This window comes from Drosophila teissieri, chromosome 3L (assembly GCF_016746235.2).
Source record: "Drosophila teissieri strain GT53w chromosome 3L, Prin_Dtei_1.1, whole genome shotgun sequence".
NCBI classification, from domain to species: domain Eukaryota; kingdom Metazoa; phylum Arthropoda; class Insecta; order Diptera; family Drosophilidae; genus Drosophila; species Drosophila teissieri.
Genome location: NC_053031.1, coordinates 9824393 through 9845219, shown reverse-complemented (window position 1 = coordinate 9845219; position 20827 = coordinate 9824393). Strand labels below are relative to the sequence as shown.

At 39.7% G+C, this 20827-nt stretch overlaps 1 long non-coding RNA gene across 1 annotated transcript in view; it reads left to right on the top strand.

The window, feature by feature from the left end:
- LOC122617046 overlaps positions 1-19375 on the top strand; it is a 36496-nt gene extending 17121 nt beyond the window's left edge. Inside the window, exons 3-4 of the long non-coding RNA XR_006325930.1 lie at positions 19163-19226; positions 19288-19375. This is a non-coding gene — a long non-coding RNA (uncharacterized LOC122617046). The remainder of the gene's footprint in view (positions 1-19162; positions 19227-19287) is intronic.
- The last annotated feature ends 1452 nt before the right edge of the window (positions 19376-20827 follow it).

The following is a 20827-nucleotide window of genomic DNA, read 5'->3' as shown; positions in this document are numbered from 1 at the left end:
ATGGGAGATTATTATTCGACCAGATTTCAGGTGCCAGATGGCAACACTGATTGCTACTAATGATGGCCATAAACTTTTTGGGGAGTGCCATCGATTTTAATGTGTATTTCGGTTATCACACTAGGAATTTTTGTGGAGCTTTGGAAACACTTTGTTTGTAAGGCTAAAAAGCTAGATATTTAAATGGGAATTACTGCAGCAAATGAATTTCGTAATCATTTTCCATCTTGTTAGCAAGAACAAGTCAAAGAACTTTGGCTTTCGTTTTCATTAAATTAAATTGGGAGTTCCGCAAACAGATGGGTAACTTCCAAGGAAATATCACACATCTCTGCACTGACCAGTTAGTTGACCAGTTGGTCTTTTCTGGCTGGGCATTCTGGTGCTTTTTATGACAAATTGTCACGAGTGCATTGATGCAAAAAACTTAAATGAAGCGACATGCTGTTGAAATGTCCGAACCGCCTTTTGGGCCCTAGACATTGCATGGGGCTGCAGATACGGATACACAGATACGGGCATACAGATACAGGGATACACAGCAAACAACAACTACAGTGTGGCGTGCACTTGCAGATACTCGAGCTGTATCTTTCGGGTTGTGCGCCCCGTCATATCAAGAATACACAGCACCAGAGCACAAGAGCACAGGAGCACAAGAGCAAAACAATGCACAACAACCGGGTCTGCTATACTATGTGTTTCTTTTGTGGACTTGAAAACTAATATGGGCTGGACTGGTATGGACTGGACTGAACTGGCGGTGCTGGAGGACACATTACCCAGAAGTGACTAAGCCCGCAGCATGGCCTAATATCCCCTCCCTCGTCACGCCCTTCATCCTTCAAATGTCTGGGGCAGGCTCTCGAATTACACGGCCAGAAGCAATTGAAAACTGAGCTTGACAGTTTTTCGGTTTTTGCTGTGTTTTATTTTCGGTTTATGAATTGCCTAAAAAACGAGAAGAAATTGAACTTGGCTCTGTCTGTGCACTGCTCAAAATATAGAGTATTCAACTATTTAAGTCACATTCTATTAAACTTTATCTTGAACTTTAAAATTGGTTAATCATGAATTGTTATTTTTGCATATTTGCATACAGTTTTTGAAAAGGAACTGCACTTAAAACCATTGAATTTGCATACAGTTTTTGAGACGAAACTAGATTTAAAACCATTAAAGCAGCGAGCATTTTTCTCAGTGCCTGTGCCCCCATCTAAATATATATTTTTCGGGTTTATTTTGGGTTTAGTTATATAGCTGCTTACCGTTAGAACGGAGTCTGGCTTTGTCTGCGCATTTGTGGGTCTTCCTGGAACGGTAAGCAATATGCTCGAAAGGTTTTTTCTTTTCTTTTTTTTCTGTGGAGGGGGCCGAAAGTGATCGTTGGATGGAAGGGGAGTTCAGGGGAGGGGAAGGGGGGCGTGGCGAGTTGGCGCAATTAAATGTGCAACCAGAAATGGCAAAGAAACGAAGCGAACTCTTTGTTGCAATAATTCAATTAGCACTCTTTCGGTTTCGTTTCGTTTCATAAATGTATTAGCTGGGATCTGTAATTTCCCCCACGTTCACTCACTCGCCTCTTTCTTTATTTTTTTAATTAATGTGCAGTTATCATGCAACCCGATTAACAGTCGAGTGCTGTTGCTGCCACTACCGCTGCCACTGCCACTGCCGCTCTGTAATTGCAACTTGTTTGTTATTTGTTATTTGCAGTCCAAGTCGGCAGTCAGCAGTCAGCAGTCGCCTGCCTGTCACTGACTCTGTTCTTGTTGTTGTTATCTGCCAGGAATGCTAATTATAAGATTAGCGCCGTAGCCCAATCTATGCTCCACTCGTATGGCATACATTATATAGTATACATATATACATATATATAGATATAAATATATATATGCGCATATGGTTATTTCCCCGTCTTTGGGCCGTTGAGTATCTGAGTGTCTGCCTATCTCTGCATCTTTGTATCTCCATCTGCGGCACTTGGGTGATAGCGAACACGCACATGACACTTGACGATGTCGCTGGAGGATTCTGGCGGTGATTGTTGCCGAAGGTTGTTCATGGTGTAGGTTTTCTTGTTTTTAGTTTAGTACACTTTTCTTGTTTGTATTATGTGTCGTTAGTACGTGTTGAGGTCGTAGAAACATTAGTGTTGCAGTGTTGTTGAAAGTGCTGTAAACTTTTGGTAGTATATTTGTGGGGTCGTAAAAACATTATTGGTGTAATGTTGTTGAAAGTGTTGTTAGCTTTAGCTAGAAGATTTGTGTGCAGTAATTGTTGTTCCTGTGTTTTCAGTTGCTAAAACTATAGTAAATGTGTGCTCAAATAGTTTTATGTTGTATGTTGCAGTTTAGGATCATTAATTGTAGTGAACCCATAATTGTTGAAATTTTGTATTACCCCAGTAATTGAATGTTATTGGAGAGCCAGTTTCACTTCATACTGCAGATTTCCTAGTTTTATTTCTAACAAACCTATTTATTGTGGTTTAATGCATTGAACTGCATGCTTTCTGTTGACCCTGCTCGAAAAGTTTTCCCATCATCTGCAGCAAGGGCAATTGCAACCACAGCCCAACACTTCGTATGCGGTTGCACATAATAAAAATATTTTCAGACTTCTGCTCGTAGGCCTGGCAATTGTTTTTCTACGGTGTGTGCTTTTTGTTATCAGCATCAGTTGGCGGCTCGTTCCACAGCTCTACAGCTCCACATCATCAGCAGCTCAGGCCGGAAAAATAAAAACGATGCATCAGAGGCATATGCATTCCCATCATGTACGAGTGTGTACAGTGAGTACACATAGACGTGGATGCAGATACTTATGGATGGACTCGTTTGTATCCGAGGGTATGTATGTGCGAGTTGCTTTTGCTGCTTTGGCTGCTTTGGCTGCTCTCCCTGTTTCGTATCTGTCGTGTGCATCTCTTGAACTATCAATTTAAATGTCAGTTTAAATTGTAGAATTTTTCATTTCGTGGACTTCGTGCATGAAAACTATAAAAATGTTTTCATTGTTTTTTCTTTTTCGCTGTTGTTCCCTGCCTCTCTCTTTGTTGTTGGTTTGAGAACTTGCCTAGAGTACGGCTAAGAAACATAGCAGGGCCATAAGGTGTGCTCATGTACTCATGTACAGCGGGGGTTAAGTTAATAGTAGGATGTAGTGCCGTAAAATTGTTTAATGAAACATGTCTAAAATTGCCGGCTTAATTACCCACTGGTTTAGTAATACTGCTATAATAATATAATTTTACATAACATTTGTGAGGAGTGTCATAAATTAAAGTGGTTGTATTTATTTAAGCTACTGACTTGTGTTTTTATGGGTTTCACAGCTTGATTTTATATAGCGTGTAATGTTTTATAATAAGTTTCTTTTAATATAATCCAAGTCCAAAAGCTGAAAACTATTAGATTAAGCCCCGCTGTTCATGCCCATATGTGTGTGTGTGGGTATAGAGATGTTTTGGCGATAGGCTCGGATCCAAGAGACCCAAAGACCGAGACTGCAGCCTGGTTCTGATTCCATGGCTTCGACTTCGAGACTTGGAGACTTGGAGACTCCTACTCCAAACTGCGATTGCGACTGCGACTGCGACTCTTTTCGTGTGTGACTTGTTTTAGATTTCTGCTCGAATGGGAGCTGCTTGGGCTGCCTTTCAGCATTTGACAGCAGCTGTCAAAAAACGAAACTTGAAAGCGAACCGACCTCGCTTTGGGCCCCAAAGACGTTCAGCCCTCAGATCCAAAGTAAAAGTTGCAATATGTTTGTTTTGTTTTGTTTCGTAAGTTTCTGCCTGCCTGCCTCGCCTGCCTTAACCTGGCCTGGCTTGTCTTGGCCTTTTTTGGCCAAGTTTCTCTCCGTTGGCTGATTTCTTACCTTTTTCGGGGGTCCCCAGAAGTCGTTGTGATTTTCCCTCTGTAAATAGAAGAAGGGCAAAAGAAGATATTTGTTAGGAATTTGTGAATGCTTTTTGTAAAGGGGGAAAACTTAATTTCTACTCTGCATTGAGATATATGTATGTACATATGTATGTACATCTGATATGAATGCAGACATCCATCAGGCAAACAAATATTTTTTTATCGAGCTCCCAGCTCCCAACTCCCAGCAACTTGGAAATTGTTTAAACAAATCGAAAACATTTGAGAGACAGACGCGGCCCATTAATTTCACATCTCATTTGATGAGGAGTTCGTATTGAATTTATGAGCCCCCAATCTGGTTTCCATTGCGACGATATAATTATAATTCAGCTTTTGTTTTGCCAATTTTAATAACTGACACTAATTGCTGCCACCGTTTTTGGCTCGTATCGATGCGATAATTGGTTGTGACTGGCCATCAATGGCCCGAATTAACTTGTTTACAATTAAAGTGTCATTAAGTCATTATCTATTGTGCGAAGTCTTGTTTCCCTGTTATTGTTATTTCACTTTTTGGCAATTCTTTTTTTTTTTTGCAATGCGCCCTTGACACGAGGCCTGTGTTCTTTGGGTTTTTATATTTTTAGGGTCCTGAATCAGGGGTTCTGTTCAAGAGTGGCAAAGTCAATATATGGGTTGGGCTCCGTACACTCTCATGTGTCGAAAGTCGAAAGCAACCCCTGTCTTCTGTTTTGTTGCCATTTCAAATTGCCAATTATCGATGAATTTGCAAAAACACAAACAGACAGACAGCAAGTAGAAAGGGGCGCGGCTGTTTTGCAGCTTAAGCGGCAATATATCTGTATATATCATTCCCTTTTCCTTTCTGACTTTCACAATCCCCATGTCCTGTCCATATTTTGCTAGTTCATTTTTTTTTCGCATTCGCATTAGGGTTGGGTCTTCCTTTCGGTTTTGTGTGTGCTGAATTATGCAAATCAAATGGCACATATCGATGTCGGTTGCAATATTATTGCTGCAATTCAGCAGTTTAACTCCCTTTCAAAATGCAATCAACGTTTCAAGGAGGGGCCGTCCTGCTGTCCATTCAATTCAAGGAAAGCAAATAGAAAAGTTGCCATAAATCCTGCTAAAGGATTACAACTTGATTGGGTACATTTGAAATGCAGTTGCATTGACAGGTTTATTTGTTATACTTATAACTTTGTGATAATGAAAGGTTTGCTTTAAGTTTAAAAGTAAGAATAAAAAATAAGAATAAATTTTAAAAGTAAATTTTCTCACGAATAATTTGAATGTAATTTGAATAAGATAGTTACTTTTCTTCTGACATTATTTTCGTAATTTATTTTGGGTTAATTATTTACCTTTTTTACCCAGATTTGTCATAACGATTTTTCCCCTTTTTCCATTACCAAAAACCGTTAAAAAACCGTGAAAAACATGTTCTGCCTGCGCCCTACTTAATCTCTCCCTTGGCCATCCGACTGATTCTGAAATCGGAGACCAACGGCAGCTGGTTGAATGTCGATACCGCCACGCCCTAAGATTTACATATGACTGCGCCTGTCAATTGCCATTAGGCAGCCAGCGAAACTTTCGAAGAAGAAATCAGAGGAATACGAACAAAAAAAAATAAAATCGGTTTTCTTAATAGATTTCTTTTTTTATAGATTTTTCTCGGAGACTTGAAAGGCGGCGCGGCGCAAATCGAATTGTATGGAAATGAAAGGAAACCCTAAGCAAACAGGGCAAGTCCTTTCGTTTTTTTTTTCATTATTCAAGAAAGTAGTAAGAATTAATTCAGCAGTAAATACAATTTGGAGAAATAGGGAGGGAATGAGAGTTGCGGCCGCTGCTATTTAACATTCAAATTACAAATCCTTTTTTTTTATGACGAGCAAAGGAGAAGGGTTCGAGCAGAACAAATCGTTTTTTGGCCTTCGTTTCCTCATTGACTTCAGCCGCTCGAGCTGATGTCAGCATCATCATCATCAAGATTCATCATTAACATCAACGTGATGATGATGATGATGAGGATGATGAACCCTCATCCTGGGATCCTTGTCTGTATCTGGGATGCGACTCATTTGAATATCTATCCCGAGTGCGTATCTTGCGAGTCTTGGCGAATGCGTGAGAAAATTGTCAGCATATTGAATTCGATGATTATCAACAGTTATGCGCATATTTAATTGTCCTGCTTCCCCCCGCGGAATTTATTTGAATTTGTTGCATTTGCATTTGCATGCGCAGTTTGAGCTAAGTTGAAGTGCAAATATGCATTGAGAGGAGGAGGCTGAGTTTTGTTTAAATATTTGAACAGCTTTCGGTTGATTGACAAGCCGCAAGTTTTCACTCACTGCTTAAAGCAGGCAGATGTTCAAATGTTTCCTTTGCAGGAATTTCGTTTACTCGTTTCATTTTCTGTCGGGGTCACCACCTCTGATTAGAGATGCGTAATCAGGCGAGGCGCGGTTTCTGCCAACGCCTTCGCTTCTGACCTCAAAAAAGGATCAAATGGTAGCGCTGCACACGCTGCTATCTAATTTTGCTTTTTTAAACCCACTCCCCTTTGGCCTTTTGCTTCTTTTTGCCACCCGCTGGGCGCGTTTGGCACCAAACAAATTGGGGAGTTGTTCTCCATGCGGAGAAATGCCAACTTGATGGATGTTGTCCCACCAGAACACCAACTGAACATGGGAAACTACAGTCGAAATATTTAAAAATAACTTATTTTAAAATTTTTGAAGAATTTTTAGATTCAAATTAAGTTAAATAAAGTTAAAACTAAATACTTTCAACTAGGAAACATACCATTTTAAACTCTTTAAAAATAAACATGAAATTTATATATCTTTCACAAAATTATATATGTATATATTTTTTATCCCTGACTTTCTATAGTGTTTAACACTTACTTGGTCACTTAATTTAATAGTATTTTTCCCAGTGCATAGCTAGAATTCCTAAACCAGACCGAAAGTTGCCCGTTCGCCTGCTTGTGGCATGTTTGCTTGTTTGGCTCTTTTAGCCCCGGCATTAATCAGTCGGTGGTGCGTCTGACATTGTCAGAGAAAGGAGAGAAAGGAGGGAAATAGAGAAATAGACACGCCGAGAAACACACAGAGAAAAGTGGTGGGGATGCGGAAGGGTGCTCGTCGTAGGGATCTACTTATTATTTCACTGTAATTAATAAAGATTAAACGTTGTGACACGGCTAGACTGACTAGATGGCTCCCTTCCTGCTGAGTTTCTTTAGACTTTGCCATCTCCCGCTCTGTAATTTTGTGCATTTTCTAGTTAGTACACTCCTGATTTGCTCCTGCTCGTGACACTTGCCATATTTAAGCAACTAACGAAATAAAAAGAAAGAAATGTTTAATGACCAGAGGAGTCTGCCCATTTTATAGGCATAATCATAAAAATATCCCTAAGCTGAAAGTTTCTAAAAAACGTTTTGCTTTTGCCATTTAAAAAACTTTTGCCCCTCGATCATAAATATCGACGGAGGCCATTAAAGCAACATAAAATCGTATTATGTTGATCATAAATTTTCAGCTGAGAGATCACAGATCTGATCTCTGATGCATTTCTTGGCGAGATCAGTTTTCAGTTCTCAGTTTTTTAGCTAAAGTTTCGGCATTTTTTCTCCAGCTCGCATAAAATTTGATAAACAAACTAATAAACATAAACTAAGATTAATGCATTAATATATCACTCAATGAGCTCAAATTTGGGTCATCAAGTGCAGTCGTCGGTCTGTTATTTTTTGTTTTTTTTTTCCTCTGTCCGTTTCGTTGGTTTGAAGTTCTATCTATGTTGGCGAGGGTGCCTGCCCCACTCGTACTTATGCTTAATTGCACTGGTAATTAATAATGTTATTTATTAGACAAACATGGGCTGCTCCTCTTTGCCTGGATGACCTCACCAGAATAGAATTGTGTGCGCATGCACAGTGAGAAATAATAACTAATATACAAACATGTTACTTATACAAAAAATAGGTTTGATGATTTAGAACTCCACTCAAAGGCGTTTGTTTATTTATTTAAAGAATGTAATATTTTGAACTACTCGAATTTGAACTTTGATAATATTTTTATATTCATCTAAAATGTTAAATTTGTATTTTAGTGCCATAGGGATAAGAATTGACTGTTTGGAAACATGCAAACATTATTCTTTTAGACCAGATTGTTGACCTTATTAATGCCCAATAATGGTAACATATTTTCTCAGTGCCCCTTTGTGACTCGTGCGCCTCTCTAGATATGTGTCATTAAGTAAATTAAGTAAATAAACATATGCCCGCTACAAGAAGGAGAGGGGTGAGGGCGAGTGCCGCAGAGCGAGAGGGCAGATCGAGTGAGTGAGAGTGCGAATGAGCGACTTTGGGCATAATTAATTGCCAGTCAGCCGTTGGCCTCGTTGAAGTTAAAGTTGAATTTACCCCCGCCAGTGGCAGACAGCTGCTGCTTCCACTGACCAGCGATAAACCCCCCCCTACCCCACCTACCAACACCATACCATACCCGCCACTGTTCTTTGGGCCCGGCTTTATCTTTTCCGAAACGCGTTAGTTTTTGCGCCCTTTAAGTTTCGGCTAAGTGAACTGACCAGCCCCGAATACACTCCTTTTGTGGCCTTATGCGCATTTCAACGCCTTCATTTGCATGCGTTTTATGGCTTAATAGTGCCCCGCCTTATCTGTTGCAAATTTTCAGTCAATAGATTACCGATAAGCCCCCCCCAACGAACAACATTTGCATTTCATTTGTGAAATGAAAAGGTTCCAACCGAAAACCAGTTGAAAATTCCTCAGGGCTCTGGCCAAAACTGTTAAAGGTAGAAAGTTGTGTTCTTTTGCAGCCTTTCTTGTTTTGGTTGTGTATTGTTTTTTTTGGATTTTTTTTGGTTTATGTTTCAGTCAGCTTCCCGTTCTTAACCTTTCCTCGGGCCATGTCTGCAGCAGCTCATCAAGGGCAGCTGGAATCTTTTGCACTCGCATCGGCGGCACCTCCAATTCCAGTTTTCAGTTTTCTTTTTGCAGTCGCAGGTTGCAGGTACAAGCAAATTGAGATGCAACTCGGTTTTGGTGCCACAAAACGTTTAATTTTGCTTTTATTGCACTTGCACGATTTGTCCAAATTATTCACAGATTGCTTGTGCTTCTGCTCCTTTCTTTCATTTTATTGGGCTTTCAGATTTTGCCTCTTTTTTTGTTTCTATGCAGTATTGCTTTAAAGACTTCCAAATGTGGATCAAAGTATAATTTTAGTTTATACCAAATGCTATACATAAAAAACCCATTTCCTAAGTGTTTACGACTTTACCTATTTAAAAATAACTCGTTTTTGGTTTTTTAAAGCCCAACATAAATACACAAAAATATAGATTGAATAAGGCGTAATCTTTACCATGGCAAATCAGGGCCATAAACAATAATATTTAATTCCGCGCCGTCATAATCAGACTAGTTCTGGCTGCATTCAACAGGCTTTTGGTTTTTATGGGCTCCTTGGCATTTCACAAAATGAAAACTCATTACCGATTATGCAAATAAAAGTCTACTTCTTTTTATTTCCATTTCATTTGGTTTGTGGAAGGGGGGTGGTGACAAATGCAAAATGTTTGTCGCTCGTGCCGTGGCCCATAAAACGATAAAACCATAAAACCCTCTTGCGATCGATCAAGTTTAAAGTGGAACTATTCGCGTTACTTAGATGCAAAGATAGCTGCAGATTTGTATCTGCAATGCCAGCGAAGGAGTTGCTGTAATCGAAACTGTTTTGCATATTTATAAGCCTTTTTCTATATGGCTGCGATCTGTTTCTCTGTCCAGTTTATGTTAATTGCATGGGGTCTATGAAATTAATACTTTTTATCGCTTGCTCAATCGCCGCGAACTTGTAGCTCACATGTTAGCTGTAAATTAAGTTGACAACTTGGCGCTGCCGCTGACTTGGCTTAAATAAAACTACAAAAAAAAAACAAAAACTGGCTTGAAAAATCAATTGAAAGTGTCCAAGGAATAAGTGTTAGCAACTAATATGCATAAATCTGTCTGAAACTTGAAGAAAATATTCTTAAATGAGTTCTGAAGTAATGCATAAAAGTTTTGAGTACTAGAATCTTTTAGTTTAAGGATCTAAAAGTCTTATAATATGTTTTCCCCGAGATAGCACTACATTACGTATTCGCCACCATGTCATTATTATTTTCCCATTGAAGTCGCAGCTGGGGCCGCTCACAAAAGGTTGGGGGTAGGGAACCCATCAATGCCCATCAATTGCACATACGGGCAGCGATATCCATGGGTTATAGTCGAGTATCCGAGTATATAGACTGTCCGTCAGTTGGGTCTTCGTACACTTTGCTACGCAAATAGCCGTGGCTATTCAAACGTCAAAAGCAAAGCCACTGCCATTAGCTTTGGACTTGGTTTGTCCGCTGGTTTCGCCAATGTTTGTCTACGCCTCACTGCCTACACACCAAAGACAAGTCCCCATTCCCTCCATTTCGGTGCCAGTACCAGTACCAGTGCCAGTGCCAGTGCTCCGCTGTCTTCTCTATTATTTAGCAAATATTTAGAATATTTGAGCAACAGCTAACGGAGACCGAGCGGCCACTTGACCACTTGGGCTACTGCACGCGCTTCGGCAAACAAATCATGTTTTTCAAAGGGGATGGGATGAGCAGGTGGGTTGGGATTTCGAGGGAGCCATCGAGCATTGAGCCAACTGCATGTCAAAGTTTTCCGTTGGATCTGGCTGGCAGCGTGTATGAGCCAAACTTTCTATAAATATGGACATGACTTTGGCTAGTTTCAGCTAGCAAAACCAGCGTCATCGTGCACTGAAGGCGAAAAAAAAATAGAATGGCTGCAAAGGAATTTTTAAAAGTTTTTATACCAATAAATATATTATTTAATCGAGTATTAGAGATGTTAAAAACAAATGTAGTTATTAGAGATTATATAAATATTATGTTTCATTTTGAATAATAAAATTCGAATTTGAATAAAGATCTTTGAGTTGTAGACATTTGTCCGAAAGAGATTAAGATTTCTCAATAGTTTCTAAAGACTAATTACATATTTCTTGATAAGATTTTTATTCCAAAATCTCTTATATATTAAACAGATTTTTTAGGATGGTGATATATATTTTTCTCGATTTCTTTCGATCTTGTTTATGCAACAGTGTAACTTTTCGCCAAGTGTGGCCATCATCATTATCAACATCATGGACACATCGGCATGATTGCGGTCGTTAAAGCCACCTGCTGTCTGGTATGTTGCGTCTAGCTGCCGTATTTTGGCCTTTAACCTTTTCGTCTTTCGTCTCGTTTTAATTTTCTTTTTTTTTGGCCAGGCCAAAAGCTCAGGCTTGTAGCGTGTTTTAATGCTCGCTGAGCTGGCCATCTGCATACTGGCCAGTAACGGCTGGGAGTTTTTGGGCTTGAATTGGGACGGGCCAAAAGCCGATGCGCTGAGCAGACTGTTGTTAACAAGCTTGTTAATAAATTACCAACAAAATAGCCATAAAATGTGCCAGGCATAAATCATGGCGCGCAATCTGTTCCTCCGCATACATAAATAAATAATAGCAAGTGTGGACACAGCAACGAGACAACGCGACAAGGCGACAACCCGACCAGGCAAAATTAGCGACAAGAAATACTATATATACATATATAAATTCGAAATTGAAATTGATAGCGAAAATCAACAAAGACCAACAGCAAAAACAAAAGGTACAATACACAAAACAAATAATACAAAAATACAAGAAATCTAAGCGTAGCACACAGAAATTATGAAAACTAAATAAATTCAAATGAATCAAAACGAATGGGTTAAAGCTACAGCGGCAGCTGCATAAATCAACTCAATTAGCGAGGTATTATAAGTTGATCACAGAATCGAAAATAAATGGTAGCCAGAAGTCACAAGGAGTTGTCTCACCATTTGTGAATTGGCAAGAAATTTATTTGAATGAGTGCAAAATGTGCAAAAAGTTTCAACATTTCTGTATATACAAATTTATGTTAATAGATATAACGGATGCAAATGTAGATTGGAAACCCCATTGTCTAATTTAAACACATAAAAATGAGTAATTTTAAAGTACTTTTTATTAGGGATTATAAATGTTACGAGTTCCTAACTATACCTGACTTTATAATTATAGCCTAATGAAACTAGTCGAAATAGTTGATTGAGCTTAAAGAAGTGTATATACTTCGGCCAGGTGGTAAAACATCGAATGCAGACGTTAGGAAGAGCCCCAGAAGGCATATAATGCGATCATTATTGTGTGCTGCTTTGGGTTTTGGCTCAATTTGATGGTTGCGGCTCATTTCGTGTCATAAAAAAGCATTTTCAACACATTTTTTAACGACAAGTGCCCGGCCAACAGCAACAATGGCGAATGTGGCCAACATTTGCAGCTTTTTGTGGCCCAAAGGCGTTGGCGTTTGCCATGGCAAACTGCAGCTATAAAGATCGGTACATAATGAACAAATTATAATAATGATATGGGGGGGCATATACATATGTCACATACAAACGATACCCGGCAATTCAAATGTCACACAGTCAACGCTTTTATTTAGCCAAATATGCTGGCATCTCATGCTTCTACTATAGTATATTATTATTATTGGGTATATCTGATTTGGCTAGTTGGTTGTGCTTAAATTAGTGGAAATCGCTTTGAATTTATAATGCGCGATGTGAGGCAACCGGGACATACACAAAACAGACGCCATGTCATGTCAGATCATTAAGAAAATATGGTCAGAAATGTTTCAATTAAAATCAGAAGAGGAGAACCAAAAAAAAACTAAAAAAAAACGAAACAAGCAGCCCCACTCAAACTGAAAGGAAACTCACATTCAGAAATTGTAGGCGGACAAGTTTTGTTTCTGTTTCTATTTCATTTCATTTCATTTAGTTTTTTTTTTTTCCTTTTTGCTATAAATTGTGTAGGCTACTTTACTGTCAAGTCATTAACAGCAACAACAATAGCGATCGCACGGCGGCAAGTGAATCATTAGGAACAAAAGCCAAGGGTATAAACTACAGAGAATGTGTATATCTGAATAGCTTTTTGTGGGTTTTTATAGCCGCTGATCCCACCTCCTTTCCGGATTGAACTGTTGGAAAATTTGTTCCACAACTTTCTATCATAAACATTTTCCATTTGGCATATTTTTATGGCGTGTCGTTAATTAGATGACTTAAATATAAAATATATATGAAAAGTGTTTCGGTTAATTTGAATATCATGTATTTTAATTAATGTGATCTTTTATTGCATTTTGGATTTGGTCATCAGTGTAGTGTATGAATAACGCCTAGTTCATGATTCCAGAATTTTCTAGAGGTATATTTCCTATTAAATCACATACAAATGTAGGTATAACCACCCATAAAATCGATCTATAAGTTGATATACCTAGGTGGTATATTTCCTATTAAATCACAGACAAATGTAGGTATAACCACCCATAAAACCGATCTGAAAATCCCACTTAAAAAACTCTTAATATACATACCTTTAAGCTTGGGTATCATTAGACGCGGAAAAAGTCGCGTCGTTCAAGGTTAATTCTGTAATTGACTTATCAACCCACTCGTTTTATTTCTCTTTTTTTATTAAGTCTCAACTAGCTGGCTAGCGATTTTAAAAGCGCTGTTAAAACCGCTTAAGTCAGAGCTGATAACTATTTTATTTAGCTTTACAGCAGCGGCTAAAACCGCCGAAAAGTCGGATCATCGCGCGCGGTTTGAACCGCCTAAAATCCTCCAAAAACTTTTTGTTTGACTTGGTCTTTTTTCGTTTTCGTTTGCGTTAACGTTTTTTGTTGTTTTAGTTTTTTTTGTTCGATTTTTTTGGCTCGTCATGCCCCAATGGCTTGTGGCGGGGCATCCGACACCCACAACGTTTGCCGGCTGGCCATAATGGAAAAATAAATCTTCGATATTGTTGGTACAGTAACAACGCGGCAGAAGTTAAGAGCCGTGTAGCTCCCAAAAAGCTAAAGCCAAAGCAACAAAGCTGGCTAAGAACGTCGAGTTTGAAAAGGCGTTAGATTCGTTGCGGGCGCGCGCGTTCGTCTCTTTTTTTTCCTCATCTCCCTTTTTATTTTTTTTTACCCCGTTCTTTTTTTTCACTTGCTCACATCAAAGCCTGAAAAGCCGCTAAGCAAAATGCCCACACTTGGCCAACAGCACACAACATAACAAATGCCTAATTGTCTTGGCGGCACTCGTAAAACCTACAAAATTATTACGGCTTTGCAGCCGAGAGAGAAGACGGTGAAGAATACAAAAAATTCCGTAAGAAAAAAATACAGCACAAAAGTACACACATAACAGAGGAAAACGCGCCACTTCACATGTTCTGACCAGGCCGAAAGCCGCTAAGAAAAAAAGAAAAAAAAAAGTGACAAAAGTGCCAAAGGGTAAACTAATGACAGTTTAATTTACTCCCATTGCGATGAAGTGTAACGACGCTCAAAACTCAATTAGGCCTAGGCCATTCACTCGATCTCTATTTTGCGATTAATGCGTACCAGAGGTCAGTCAAATAGTGCCAGTCAAGCAGGATGATATACTTATATATATAGCAAGGATATATTTTAAATGCCCTCAATGGATTAGGGTATTATAAAAATGAATTTGAGTTATTATTGTTCAAAGTCAGCTTAACTTTTTTCTCTTACTTGATATATGACTTTTAAAGGCAACCTGGTCACCTTTTCCCTGCTGGCATCTATTTCATAGTATCATAAATGCAATTCCGTAAGATAATCTCCATAAAGAATGCTATCATCTTCCCCTCAGCTGTAAGTGTCTCAGGTAGTATTTGGCACTTTGGCCAAATGCCGCTCTAATGCTCCGATGGTCTACATATACTCGTCATGAAGTTGTATGTGGTCCGGTTTGGATGAAGTCTCCCTCTGCGGAGGCAGGTGCAATCGTATGTATGAATGTGTGGCACTGTGGGGATGGGTCATGACTTAAAAACGCATAATTTCCGGGCTTTATGAGCCGCTCTATTGGTATCTGCCTGCGGCCATCTCGCTCTGTCTCAATTAATTCGCCTAGTTTATGTTTATGACATTGGCTCTACGCATATTTCTGGGTCATAATTTATGATAAGCGCGCTTGTAATGGGTTGGCAAACTCCTTTTCGGAGTGCCGCATTCTTTATTATAATGAACTTTTACGCAGTGCGTATATCTCATAGATACAAAACTGCATAAAGGTTACCTCTCTCTCCCTACCCTTCCCCCTTTTTTTTTTCGTATGAATTAATGTTATTAGCCTCGTAATTTTGTTGGATATTATTGCATTCATGTTTCGTAGGCGCTGGGCCTAATGAGTTTTTCGCTCTGCACCGCATCTTCTTCTGCGGCCTACAAAAAAAAGGAAACAAAAATTGCCGTGTTTGGGTTGTTGTTCTTGAAATTTATGCATTGCCATTGTTTTCTCTTGGCCAAAGTTGTTTTGCCGGTGGGCGGTTGTTTCAGCCGTATAGTTTCCGCTGCGGTTGCCCCCAGTTGGCCGCCTTTAACCGCCTTTAGTTGGCCCAACTCGGCTTCACAACGCCCAACACACAGTTTGTCAATTGTGTGGGTTGCCTGGACAAAGTGCCACAAGCCTCAGTTTTGGCCCAAGGAGGCTGGCACGTCTTAAGGATGCCCCTCGACGGCAAACGGGGCTAATTGGGCTGCGGCGAGCAGTCGAGATACAGTTTAAGATGCGGTGCGGAGTGGGAGATGGTATCTTAAGTAGTTAAAGATACTGCTGGGTAGGGAATTTGAAGTAGAATACACATTTTGAAGCAATAATGTGGATTTTGAAATGAAAAGGGCACAAGAATATACTCCTTACCTTAGTTTGAAAGCAATTTAAAGGAAATTAAAGTGTTTTGTTTATCAAAACTAGAACGATAGTTACCAGCTTTCTAAATAATTTCATACATCTCAGCTTCAAATCTCGTAGTACTTCAAAACCTTTAAAGATTTGGAAAGGAACACCCTTTCACAGCGGCCAAGCTTGGAAAGATAAAACCACGAGATATGAGGGTCCCATTTAGGCCAAAGATGCCCTTTCCCAGCGATCCCTAACTATCCTTTCACTATCCATCAACCGTCAGAGTTTTGGAGTTCAACCGCAAAGCAACGGCAATCCATCAATCGGCCGAAACTTGTCATGCTCCAATTTGGAATGCTTTTCAATGGCACCTTTTAAACAGCGCAGGGAAATTTCAATTCAATTAGAAGACAAAGGCCGGCAGATACGATCCGCTTGGCATTCTAACTGAATAGCATTCACCTGTCCGCCGAAATAACTTCACACACTCACACACATACATATCGAAATTAAAAAAAAAAAAAAAAAAGAAAAATAAGGAAGATACCCTAACCACCGGCAGCTGTCAATATGTGTTGGCGCCAAACGAGAATGCTACGAGAATGCTTCGTTGTGTAGTCAAAGTCGAAGTCAAAGATCCATGGCCATCCATTAAATGCCTACCGTCAAATCATAATTCATTTTTCCCCTGTCTGGTTTAGGGTTCCCCCTCCCCCCTTCCCTTCACCCCGCCCGTCTACCAGATATTCCTCAGCTATTAGGCACCGGCCACTCCTAGACACGCAGCCTCGGGGCACAGACCATAAAGCCATTTTTCCCCAGTATCTCTCACACACACAACACAACACAGCACAGCACAGGTGAGGAGGGTAAGAAAGTGGCAGGTGAGCTGGATGGTTACTGGTTACAGGTTGCAGGTACTAGTGGTTACTATTCCTCTGCGATGCTGCGGCAATCTGGGCTTGGGAATTTGCACCTTGCACCGAGCGGATCCTCACTTATTCGGTTGCATAGCCCGCGGCGCTGGGAAAATACAGGAACAAAAAAAAAAATAAAAGAGTAGAAAAGAAACGAGCTCTCGAGTTCATTGATACTCTGTGGCACAGCTCAGGTGCTCAATCAAATGCAATTAACGGCGACTGGAAAGGAGTGGGGTTTTAGCCAATAGCCAGCAGAACGGAAGTTCGGCTCTCTGAATCTTTGTTGTTGCTATTGAAATGTCAGCTTGGCTTAGTCACTAAGTCAGAGAAAAAAAAATATAACTTTACCTAAAAAAACATCTATAAATTAGGAGAGTGAAAGCATTTATATTTTTAAGACCAAAAAACAATTAGCATAAAACCAGATTGTTTTGATTTTGCATACACAAAGCCTTTGCCAATATTGGCTGATTTATTGTTATTTAATGAAGCTGATAATATTTGCAATTAAATGGTTTAATGCTCAAGCATAAAATCTAGAAAACCGTTAGCATGAATGATTGAATCAATCAACGTTGTCGTTTCTAGTGTACAATGCGCAGAGACGGCCTATCAGATTGAAACAGATATAGCTAGAGCAACTTTGTCGTGTTTGCCAAATGTCAAAATCAAAATTAAAAAAAAAAATAATAAAAAAGTATAGTATAGAGCGTAGTGAAAAACGAGAGAAAAAGAGGTATAAACACACAAATGCCAAAACTTTATTAGCCCGTTGACGCAAATTAACGGCGACCGCTTCCATTTCGCATTTCAAAGCGTCAAATCGCTGATGTGGTGCAGAGTGCTGCGGCAATGTTGGAGCTACTACGGTGGTGCGGTGGTGCAGTGGTGGTTGGGTGGTGCAGTGGTGGTGCTCCGCCAGCGGACCAGTTCGCTGCCAGCAAAATAATTTGTAAATGTCAGAGCATTTTGACAGTTTGCGGTGATGTTTTTCAAATTACAATTTACAACAGCAACGACAAACAACAAGCATGCGGCAAAAAGTTAAGCCGAAAAAAAATAAATATACATATATAAAATGATCCGGAGATTTTGTGCATTTCCACATTTTTCGGCAATTTTTCGCATGCTTTCTTTTGGGGCAAGGGTTTTTTTTTGTAATGCCACCAAACATAGAAATGCTGCTGGGCAAAGTTTATGTAGCCTGTGTTTTAATTAAACGACAATTTTTTTTATGCACACACAAATCCCGATGAAAGTCAACTCCTATGGATTACTTACACCAAAATGTTCATAAATAAGTAAAGGCGTAAAAATACAACTCTATCATTGTCGGGCGGGCTTTACAGCGAAACCAAATCTCGTAGGTCAACTTTTATTTGTATTTTATGGTCAGATACTCCCCAGTTCCCAGTCATGATGCATGGATTTTTTTTCATAGTTTTAAACAAAACGCCGAACTGTTAACGACGCGCAGGCCCATAACTCGGGCCATAAATTTGATGTTTGATTTTCATGGCCCGGGCACGGTCAACAACTTGGCAAAATCTTTAAGCTGCAACTTCGGGCGGAGTTGTGCTCTTTAACGACTGGGCAGATGTCTAATCTGTTAAACTGATAATCTGTTAATGCGAGAAGAGCGCGCTGAGTGGTGAGTGAAAGGTAAGCCACACTTTCACCCGATCTAAAAAGAGTCGCAACTTGTCGGGCTTTTAATTTAATTAGCCAACCCAGCTTGTGACCCAAAACTAATCAAACCTCGTTTTACTCGGGGTGTGGTCGTCGGTCGGTCAGCTTGCAAAGGAGAACAAAAACTATGTATACAATGTATAGTAATCAAAGTGAACTTCCAGGTGGATTAGGGGCAGAGAAGGTAGCGGTAGAGAAGGGTTCTTGGCAAATGGCAAACAAATGCGATAATAGTTGGCAAACTCGGTGGATAGACGGCCAGCAAAAACCTACAGCACAACAACAATGAAATTGAAGAAAATTACACTAAATTGGCTTCAATTATTGTATTAATTTGGGTTCCGTGTTGCTTTCCGGCTTATCCCTTTTGGCCCGTTTTTCCTGACTCTTTTTTTTGTTGTATTTTGTATGGTCTCTACTCTAAAAGTAGTCTGGCCCCGATCTGCAAGCAAACATTTTGCTTTTCTAACTTGACTCTGCTTGCATCTTGATGAGCCACTTCTTCGTTTCCCCTTAGTTGACTTAGTTGAGTTATTCCAAGGCGAAATTATATTAGACAGTTTGCAAAAGGTTGCTGTTGCAAAATCGAAAAATGCCAGTGAGTGACATTGAAAAGGGATATTGTCACATCTTATTTAGTTGCTTTCATTTGCTCGAAGAAAACTATATATATTTTATATATTATTAAATATCATAGCTTAGTTATCTAGTGTATTATATAGACATAAACATTTGCAACATTTAACTCGCTTATTTTTCCCTCTGTATTGCAGTTGTTGCAGTCAAGCAGGAAGCCTCGTCTTGACTTGGCCAAGAGGAAACTGGCGATTATAGTTCGTAAGCCCGTAGATGCGAGTATGTGACTTTCTGGAGCCAAGTGGTATTTTTTTCTTTTCAGAAATAAGAGAGGCAGCCGGAAGAACTTCATTGCTTGTCATCTGCTAGGAGTCTGTTTTTCTTACTCCACCCTTTTGGTTTTCCTACAGGTACATTTTTTGTTTTCTACTTGGCTGATTAAATAGTTAATCCTATGTGCATATAATTAATTTAATTTTTTAGTTCTACAAAACAAACGATCACTGGTAATTGATTCTGACATAATATTCTGCATTAAATTTAGCTCTAAAAGCTCGCCCTTTGAAATACTCTAATGATCCTTCATATATTATTTTTTATTTGTTTGCAACAAATTTGTAAATATTAATTTGAATGCAAAACACATTTTCCCGCATAAGAAGAATTTTATTTAGACCAAGTTTTTACTAAAAATCCACAACTCACCAAGAAATTGCTGGCCAAAAAATCATTGGCCATCACACAGACACTCGGTGGCACAAACACAAGCACACAAGTACACTGCCGGAAAATGTATAAGTTTAGTTTTGGCGAACATCTAATTTTGTCTGCAACTCAGAACGTTCGTTGGCGCACAGAAAAAACACATAAATGGTGATAAAGTTATTAGGAGAGTTAGGAGAAGAACGTAGGACACGTGGGCGGTCACGAGTTCGTTTCCCAGAAGAATCGCTTCCATTCGATTCTCCGGAGAATTGCTGGCTAACTGTTCTTTTGGGGCAACCCGAGCGGCTTCAAAGCCGAATAGCGAATGCGGCAATTGGCATCTGGCGGCTAAAAAAGCCACTCGCACCGCAGCAACAATCGCAACGTCGGCGTCGACGGCAACTTTTGGTAGGCAGAAAAAAAACGTCGTAAAATCGCACATATAAATATATATATGTATGCATTTGCCCTCTCCCTCTGACCCCATATGCACCTCTCTTTCTTCGGACTGCAACTGTGTGCGAAATGCATTTCTGCAGCAGCTGCAGTCAACATGTTGCTGGTGTGCTTTTGTGGCTTTGTAGCCCACCACAAGTCCGAGAACCCACCACACTCGCTGGTAGTATTCGTATCCGTGTGTGTGTTTTAGTATCTGTGAGTTTCGCACAGTATCTGTGTATCTGTGTGTGGGCTTGCACGTGTTTCGCCAAAGGATTACCACTGAGAACTTCGAATCCGAAGCTCAGCTGTTGTTGTTGGCCAAGTGCACTGAACAAAATATCACACCATGATACCATGATGAATGATTTAATGATTTTGCATACCCAATTGATACGTAAAGTATTCTTGTATACAGAAATATGTTTGAATTTTCTTAATAGATTTTGTAATGTAAATTTTATGGTAATAATATGCCAAATTAATGCATTTTTTCCCTCTCTGTTATGTTTGTCCGAATCCCGACGGGTTTTTGATTGATAAGATTTGGATTAATAAGAAAATTGCTGAATACGGACTGCATTTTTTTCCGGTGTAATGTTGGCCGTGTTGCTTTTGCCGTTTGTGGGCTTGTCGCCTGACTGACATTTCCTTTTGATGCGCCTACGTGCCCGCTTTGGCATATGCATTAGTTGGCCCCCAGAGGGGCGGTCGAGGGG